The sequence below is a fragment of the Aythya marila genome (assembly GCF_965140915.1).
Source record: "Aythya marila genome assembly, chromosome: Z".
Lineage (NCBI taxonomy): Eukaryota > Metazoa > Chordata > Aves > Anseriformes > Anatidae > Aythya > Aythya marila.
In genome coordinates this window covers 88,653,076-88,662,314 of record NC_139080.1, presented here as the reverse complement: position 1 = coordinate 88,662,314, position 9,239 = coordinate 88,653,076, and positions in this window count along the sequence as shown.

Below are 9,239 nucleotides of genomic sequence, written 5' to 3'. Positions count from 1 at the left end.
GGTGCTTCGTGCAGTCTTGGACAGGGAAGGGAAATCCCCATGTCACGGAGCAGTGAGGGAAGGTGAGAGTGTTTTCAGCCTGGTCATCCCTTATCCAAAGCGAACGGAAGACACTCAGGTGTTTCCCTCAGGGTCTGAGGTGAGGCTGTTTGGGATAGAGGAGCAGTGTGGCAGGTGGTTGTTTGCAAGCACAGTGGTCATTTTGTCCTTTTGTGTTCCCAGGTGGCATGGGTGATGCTGTCTACTCCTTCTGAGCTTGGACTTAATTTCCAGGTACAGAGGCAAGTGGACCGCTGTTTTGAAAGGATACAATTAAAGATGGAGTCGCTTGTGTTGATGAGGGATGGGTGCTAACGCTGGCAGCTGAAAGTTTGTCTTCTGGCTGTGTTTTCCTTTGTTCAGGCTGAAACTCAGTGTGCAGTCCAGGACGTCATGACCTGAGCTGCCTCTGGAGTGACTCTGGTGAGTGATGAACAGAGGTAGCAGTTGTTTTTGGGGTGCGGTTGTCACTGCAGTTATTTTCCTACATCCAATAGAGTAAAATTCCAGTTTGCCTTTTAGAGGTGCTTTAAGTGGCTTAAGAGAACAGGTGGAAGCATCTGCCACGTGGGGCAGGTAAGAGGCTGAGGTTAAGGAGGGGATGAGAGTAACTGTCCAAAGGCTGCTGTGGGTTTTGCTGCTGTGGTTGCTTTCTCCTCTGTTTATCAGGTGCCACAGGCAAGGTGGGCTGTGATAGCCCTTAGAACAGGAGCAAAGCAGGTCTCTGGAATGCTGCGTTGTTCCTGAGAAAGGTGTTGTAGAGGAAAAAGGTTGTCTTGCGTGGCGGTTCCTGATGGCGGTCTTCTTCCGTAGGGGAAGAGGTGCCTGAAGCCCCATGCTGTGTAGCCTGAGCACACCTCATTGAGGATGAAGCCTGCTTTCCAGCAGTTCCCAAAACTGTGTTGAGGCTGAAATGCTGTGTCTGTGTTTGGGTTGGGTTTCAAGTTTTCATGCTGTGTTAGGGATGGGTTTCAAGTCAGTGCAGCGGAGGGCCAGGACCCAGCGTCCTGTAGCGTGTTTTGACCCGTCAGCATGGCCTTTTGGTTCTCAGATAGCCTACTCAAGTATGTGATTTTTCCTGCAAGTGATAAAGTGATATTATTACATTGAATTGGTTTTCTTTGGCATGTTGTGCTGTGCTTTTTTTTTTTTTTTTTTTTTTTTTTTAATGCTCCTGGATTTTTCTTTCTATGTAAAGAAAGGTTTGAGCTAATTTCAGTTGAAAAAAATCCAGTTACTTGCTTGGTCATATTGTCCTTTCAAGATTAAAAGCTGCAGCCTAAGCATGCGGAACGTAGCTTCTAGAAACAGCCCGATTCTCTTGTCTGCACTCTGCTTGCTGTTGAGCTAAATCAGATTAAAAACAAACAAACGAACAAAAACACGCCAGCTGCTGCTTCTCCTTCTGCTCTCTTTCTACTTTCTTGTGCTTTGCCCCTTCCCTTTCCCAGGTGATTGGGCTTGGGTGCTGGGCGCGGCCAAACGGTATATGAGCCCCAGGTATGCCATCAGAGAGCTCCTTCTGCCTGGGCTGCTCTTTGGGGTAAGTGCTTTGTTTTTCCTTCAGTCAGTTGCAGGGCTCTTTAGGTGGGTCAGAGTCTACGGACGGACTGATGCGTTTCCAAGTAGAGAGCGGTACGCACATCTTTTTAAGGTAGCAACTAGTAGGATCTGGTAGAGTAAAGCAACTGATATAGTACTAGGTGCCTTTATTGCATGCAGTTCTTTCTCAGGTGAGTCACTGTTATGGCATGTTCATGGATAGGACAATAATGTTAGTTTGTGTGTTTGCTTAGTGGTTCTGGGTCCCTCAGGATTTTTGCAGGATTACGGGGCTTACTGTGAGTCTTTGCCTGTATGTCAAATACTATCAAAGTTACAACCTTGGTGGCAAAGTGAGGGAGCAGGGTTTAGGAGAAAGGTATTGTCGAAGCTCCCTGTGTAAGCATGTATCTGAAACCAGCAGCAGTAGGCATGTAAGGTGTAATCTTGTTCAGGGTTAGGGACAGTTTGTTATATTTCTGCAGCTTTTGCCTGTGGTTTTGCTGGCTGTTGAGTCTTTAGACCTTGCATCCTTCTAGATTTTAAGAGCTTGGAATTCACTTAGAAGAGGGATGCTTAGGAGGGGTTGCTGGCTAACTTGTTTTTGGGAAATCATGGGGCGTTACATTTCAATCTTTAGATATATCAAGCCATTTGTGTCACTGTCCAGAGGATTCACAAAGAGCTTCAGCACGCATTGCAAGGGGCTCGACTGCATAAGCGCAGTAGTACGAAGAGACTGAGCAGGGTCACCTTTTTCATCTGTAAAGGATAAGTCTGTAATTACCCCTGCTGGGACTGCTGTGCATTCATGGCTTTTTGGCATTTGTGGACTTGAGGGTGTGTTTTTTTTTTTCTGGCTCTGGTCTCTGTGTTTGAGTCCTCTGCAAGAAGCTGTACTGTTTGCGTGTCCATCGTGGGCATGACCTTCTCTCTTTGTTTCTTGTAGCCCAGGGCATGGGCACGGAAACTTGAACGAAGCACGAGGGTGAGTGGACAGCAGTGTGGGCCCTGAGTTGGTCAGTGGACTGTGTTAGTCTGCTTTGCCTGTTGGGCAAACTACCTTGCGACAGCAGAGTACGTCTCCTGCCACGTTTCTGAGGCGCGCCAGACGTCAGCAGTTCTAGTTCCTGAAATGCTGGAGATGCATCTCTTTGGGGTGTTAGGTGGGCGAAGCGGTGATACTGGGCTGGGGAACACGGGTCTGGGGCTTCTTGGCTCTTGCGGTAGGGGATGAAAGAAGAGGAGTGGGTATAGACCGTTTTATGGATTGTCACGTTTGTCTGTTCTTTCTCCTTGATCTAAGCCCCGTGGGCTTGGCTTGGCACAGTGAATGGAAGCGCTGGGTGTGGGTTGGGAAGGTGAGTGGAGAAAAGTTGGAAAACAGGCATTGTTTTTGGTTTGGTAGTCTATTGGTCCACCTCTGGGTGACTCCTCTTTTCCAGGGATGAAGAAGGTACTGGGAACATCCTAGCTGGTCTCTGTGGTCCACACTGAGGATGGATTCTGAGCCCTGAGAATTAAGTTCAGGGGCAAATCTTGTGTGTTGGCAGGGGGAGGCAGGGAGTTGTCTAGGGGGTGTCTATCTGATTTCAGTAGCAGAGCAGGTCAGTTGACTACTGTTTTGTTTCTGAGGAGGGTGCTTCCCTGGAAGAAGTTTGGCTGGCGTGCTGGTGCCTGATGGCACTTTATTTCTGCAGGTGAAGAGGAGCCTTAGGCTTGAAGCAGTGTCCTGGCTAGCCTTTGTGTTCCTTGATGAGGATGGAACCTGCCTCCCAGCATTCCCAAGCTAAGCTGGGGGGGCAAGTGCTATGTTTGAGTTGGGGTTGTGAATGGACCCATAGGGCAAGGGTCTGTGCTTGTAAGTCATTGCAGCGGATGGGGCCTTTCAGGATTGATCAGGTCAGGCAGAGATGATGTGTGGGGAGTTCTGTCACGTACAGCGTGAACACGTGCCAGGCAGGGCAGTCCCAGCTTGTTGTCTGTGCTGTGCTGTTGCTCTTGGTGCTCGGCAGGCCCTGGGGAAGCCATCCTGAGAGTATTGAACACTTGACCTCATCGGAATAACGCTGATGTTCAACTGGGAGCTGAGCACCTCTTGTCTTGCAGTAGGAGCTTAAAGGGATCACTTCTTCCGTGCGTGTAACTTTTATTTTATATCGAATGTTTCCTGATATGATCATTATGTGTTACGCGCTCCTCAGGTTTTGATATCCTCATCGCCTTCTTCCACTGGACGGATTAGATGGGCAACTTGGTAGCCACACTAAAGGTCCTAAATGCTTGTTTCGTCATCAATTCTGTGATTCTGTGATCATAGGACTGATCCAAGCACTTCTTGTCTTGCAGTCACAGCTTAAAGAGCAGATGCGTTTTGGGTCTTGTGCATATTTGGTTTCAGATTGTGTCTGTTTCCATCGTCACTGTTGTGGAAGTTATCTGGGCTTCACCAGGAGCTCAGGCTGGGGAATTCATTTCTGAAGCGTTATTCTTAAGGGGTTTGCACTGCCCATCCTTCCGGTCTCTTGTCTTAAAGGCAAGCATTCTATGCGTCCATCATCCCAGTTCTGGCGGTCACTTTCAGTCGCAGGTCATGGCATTTGAGTCTGTCCCTGGGGTAGCCACAGATCATCTGTTCTGACTCGCTGTCACTGTAGGGCTTCCCTCTGGGAGTTGTCATTCTGCCTGGTGTCATTCTGTTACGCTCCTAGATTTTTCTTTCTATGTAAAGAAAGGTTTGAGCTAATTCCAGCTGAAAAGAGTTTTTTGTTTGTTTGTTTTTATCTGAATAGAGTAAAACGATCTATTGATGCTTCCTTAGCTGGGCGTAGTGCCCAAGAATGGGGAGAGAATGAATGGCCTCCTGAAAGAATCATACAGCATTATGGACCAGCTACCTGGAACCTGAATGAGGTAGTATGGGGGCCCGAGAACCTATTTGTAATTTGAATTGAATAATTATGTTGCAAGCTGTCCTTGGAATTGTAACTATATATAGTTACAATATATATAATCGTAAACCATAAAATAGCTGAACTGGGAGCTGCAGGGTTGATGTGGGAATGTTGAGGTGAAACTCTGTGGTTTGTAGCACGCAGGAGGTCAAACGAATGTATTGAATGATCTTTGCTGGTCTAAAAGCACACCAATCCCAGCCATGTAAATCCCAGCTGAAGGTATAATAACATGGTAGAGTAGCATGGCTCTGCTCTGAGATGAGACATAATTTGTGGAAGCAGAGCCGAAAAGATGCTTGTGAGTAGATGAATTACTGATCGTTTTGACTCTAGGAATGGATGACTTCAAGGAGGGAGCTCCTTCAGATATCAAGACATTGCTCTCCGAAGTAAGACAAAGGTTTTGTCTGAGAAAAAGGGAACAAAAAGTTAACCATTCATGTGTTTGGGTTTCTGTGTGGTTTGTTGTTGTTTTTTTTTTTTTTTTTTTTTTTATGCACATTTAAAATGAAGTGACTGTTTTTGTGCTGGTTACATGCGGTGTCTTTTATATCCATTTAAATTACGTTTACTCTGGGAAAATGGTAGGCAATAATGGAATAATGAAAGTTAAACTTGATTTTGTCATTACACCAGACTGAAGCATGATTTGAATCAAGTAATTGGAATTACAGTAGGCTAAAATTGCTGAAAAACGAGTTTGGAAAGTTGAAATGCATTTATTTGCTATTAAACCTTACTGAAAACATTTGGTTGTTTTCAGTTAAGAACTACTGGATTCATAAATGTAATACACAAATGAGAACATTTATGAAGTTTAATATTTAAACCATACCATTTTCAAAATACAGAATTGTTAATTTTATTGAACAAGTTTTCCAGTTTTCAAGCAGTGACCTTGCAAACAGTTCAGGTAATCGGTGACCCTTAAAAGCACAAGCCAGTGTTTTCAAAACAAAACAAATCTCCTACTTAAATATCTCTTTTCTAGTGATCTTCTAAGAGGTTAATTACTAACCACCGTTTGCTGCTTATGTTACCATCCTCATCCTCCATCCTTCACTCCTTATCTCTTCTTCTCTTAAACTTCACGTTGCCACTGTTGTTTTCAACCTTTCCTCTTGGATGGATGGAGCAACATGAAACAACTTTTCTAGCCAGAATAGAATAATTTCTGAATTTTATTTATGTGTTAGCATTCTTCATTCTGGTTGTGTCAGTGGTCCGCTGACTTAACTGACCAGCAGCCTGCATTCCCTGCCACCAGCCCCTAACCACCCCCCCAGAACAGAAGAACTGAGCAACCATTCTGGAAGGTTCTGGTGGTGAATGTTGTCATGAATATATGAATGTTCTTTACCCTCTTCCAGTCTTAATCCTATTTGTACTTTTTTTCCTTTTTTTTTTTTTTTAATAACCTCATTGGAAGAAGTAGCTCTATACATTTGTACGGGGTCACAGCGGCTGCTGCTCAGCAGGCATTGATCTATGGAGGATGGCACTGTTAGCCCACCGTGTTGCTGGAGGGCAGCCACTAAGCGATGACCTATGAACCAGGTCATCACCTACCAACCAGGTGATTGTGATGACCCATGGTGGCAGAGACCAAACTGTCCTTCAAGAAGGCCCCAGGCTCACTGCATCGTCCGGTGCTGAGGGGTCTTCATCTCCTCCCTCCCAGCTGGGCATGGTTGTCTTCTGCTGAGGTACCCCGGTACCACAGGGCACTGACCATAGCATCTGCCTGGGAGGGGAAGTACCCGTACTCTGAGATGGAGAACAGGAGCGTGCTCCTCCCCGATCTTCTTTCTGAGGACTTCACCTGGGACAGCCAGATCCCCAGGCTTATCGTGGGAGTGCTGTTCTTAGCGGATTTTTCAGGTGGGTTGGGCACGGTAGAGCCTCCCCGGAAACGAGCCATTGGGACACACCAGGCCCTCGGGGGCCCTGGCCCGTAGATGGCACAGCTATCTTGTCGCTCTTGAGGACTCCTGCTGTGATGGCTAAAGAGAGCACGGATTGGCTTCTCTTGCGATGCAGCGACTGACAGGCGCTTAGGCTTGGCAGCATGGGACTGGCTGCCAGGCCCTGTGGCCCACGTAGACATGTCCTGATTTCTGCCTGTTCTTCCTGCAGGTTTCACTTCTTTGTCAGAGAAGTGTGTCCAGCAGAGCGGCACAGACAGAGGTGCTGACGAGCTGGCACAAACACTCAATGACTACATGAGCGACGTTTTGGAGGGTAAGAGCCATGCTGCCAGGCTGTTGTATATGGGGCCCTGAGGTTGCTTGCGGAGGGCAGAGGCAGCCTTGCTGCACCAGCTGCTCCTGCCTCCTTGGAAGGGCTGTGGAGCTCACTGTGGCCTGGGGGGACAGTGGGAGCCGTGGGGCTCCCGTGGCAAGGGAGGAGCGCAGCAGGTCTCTTCTGCTGCCCACTGGGATGAGGGAGGCCCCAGTGGACTGCAGGCTGGCAGACGTGCCTCCAGGCAACAGGAAGGGCTGGAAGGACTTTGCAGGGAATTACAGGCCCGTCAGCCTGATGTCAGTATCAGGGCAGGTTACAGAGCTGTGTTTGGGATTTAGTATGAGACTAACGTTGGTATCACCCTGATGTTTTAATTGTTGCAGAGCAGTTCTTACACTAAGCCAAGGACTTCTCAGGTTCTTGCTCCGTCCTGCCAGCAGGCAGGCTGGGGTGAAGAAGAAGCTGGGAGGGGACAAACCCAGGACAGCTGACCCAAATTGGCCAAAGGGCTAATCCACACCATATGGCATCATGCTGAACAATTATATGGGGGGCTGGACGGGGTGGGGGGTCTGGCTGCTTAGGGATAGCCTGGGCATCAGTCAGCGGGTGCATTGTACATCACTTGTTTGTACACAGTATTATTAGTTTTCCTCTCCTGTCCCCTTTCTATTCCCTGTATCTTGCAGTTCACTCTCATTCCTTGTCAAGTTAGAACAGTTGGACCTTGGTGCTAATGACCTGGAATTACTGGTAGGTGAGGCATGGTGGGGAGGGAATATGGGTGGTTGGTAGGGGTAGCATCTGTACCTTTTTGGAAGTGTTTCTTGTTTTGTTTTGTCTGAAATGCAAAGAAGTAGACCCTCAGGTTGTTTGGGAAGATTCTGATCTGCCCAGGATGGCCTAGTCATTGTTCCCAGTGTAATGTTTTCTTTGCGTGTTGGCCCTGTTTCACTTTCTACTACCCTTATACACACCTTGCTCTGCTTTTTCCAAGCCCCTTTGCTCTGAGGCATTCTTTGTTGCTATCTAGCTGCCTAAAGATCTTTCCTTTCCAATGAAATTCTTGTCTGGTACTTTATTTCTCTGCTGTGTTTCACTGCCACCAGCTGTCGTTTTTCACTTCTGCTGGGCTGACTTTCTGCATTTCCCTTCGTAATTTATTTTCTCCTTTAGAAAGTACAGGACCATTCCATGTTGTTCCTGACAGTGATGTCAGCCTAGCATGTGGTGGGTGCCCTCTGGATCAGGGTGCCTCCATGGAGGGCTCTGAACCCAAGCCTAAACCTAAGTACGCTGAGAGCCAGTGCATAATCTTGAATTACAGCTCGTCTTGACACTGGGGGAAATCCAGTGATATTTACCTTTGCAGTTGTGGATCAAGTTGTTACTGAACCCTGTTCTTAATGTTCTGAAATGCTTTTTGGCAGAAAGCCAACTAAAATGGGAGACAGAAGAGATTTTGCAGCTTCCTATGCACAAAGCTGCAGCCTGCTTGTGAGAACAGTTGGCTGATGCTTGAACAGCACTCGAGTGGTGCTTTAACTCCTAAACCAAACACTCATCAGTGTGTGTTGTGTTTACAGGTAACAAAAGGAGCAATACTATGAACACGTCTACCGTTGCTGATAGCGCTGCTATATCATGTTGGGATTGTCAGTGTTAACCAAAAGCTTTTATTCATGTCCGGGAGGAGGGGGAGAAAGAAACATTTCTACTGTGGGTCCAGCATTTCCAAAACCTTGCTACTGGACAGTCCTTCCTGTTGTCTTCCATGTTTCCTGTTGGGAGCTTCCGCAGCCAGTATGCTAACCCAGACACTTCCAAACATATTTGCAGCAGTATTGTGGCACACCAAAATGTTAGTTTCATAAACCATTTGGTGAATGGTTGTAGGAGGTGTGAAAGCAGTAACATCGAGTTTTGCAGAGTTTTAGAATATTATTTATTTATTTAGGATATTATTTATTAGAATATTAGGATATTATATTAGAATATTATTTATTTATTTAGGATATTATTTGGAATATCCTAGAGCAGTTTCTCCCCTGGAAAGGACTGACACTGCTACTGCTGTGACACTGCTACTGCCCTGCTCTGTTACAGCCAGATAACTCTGGGAGTGCTACCAAACTTGTGCGAGCTTTGGTTAGACCAGAATGAAGTCCTGTACCCAGCTGCACACTGTAATAGCAGAGAAGTCCACATCAGATTCTGTGACGTTTTGTTCATGTCCAGCTTGGGCTCTAGTGGTCTGATAAAACATGTCATTTGAACTGATTCAATCTTGAGGTATGACACGTATTCCTCTGATTGTTAAATGTCATGCTCTGCATGAGTGCTTTTTCTTCGGTAGGGCCTACAGCGCAGAGAAACCCCTCATCCCAGTGAGCTGAAGGTTATGAAGAAAGTTGTTGAAGTTCCGTGCAATGAGGTACATGCTGCAAAACCTGGCAC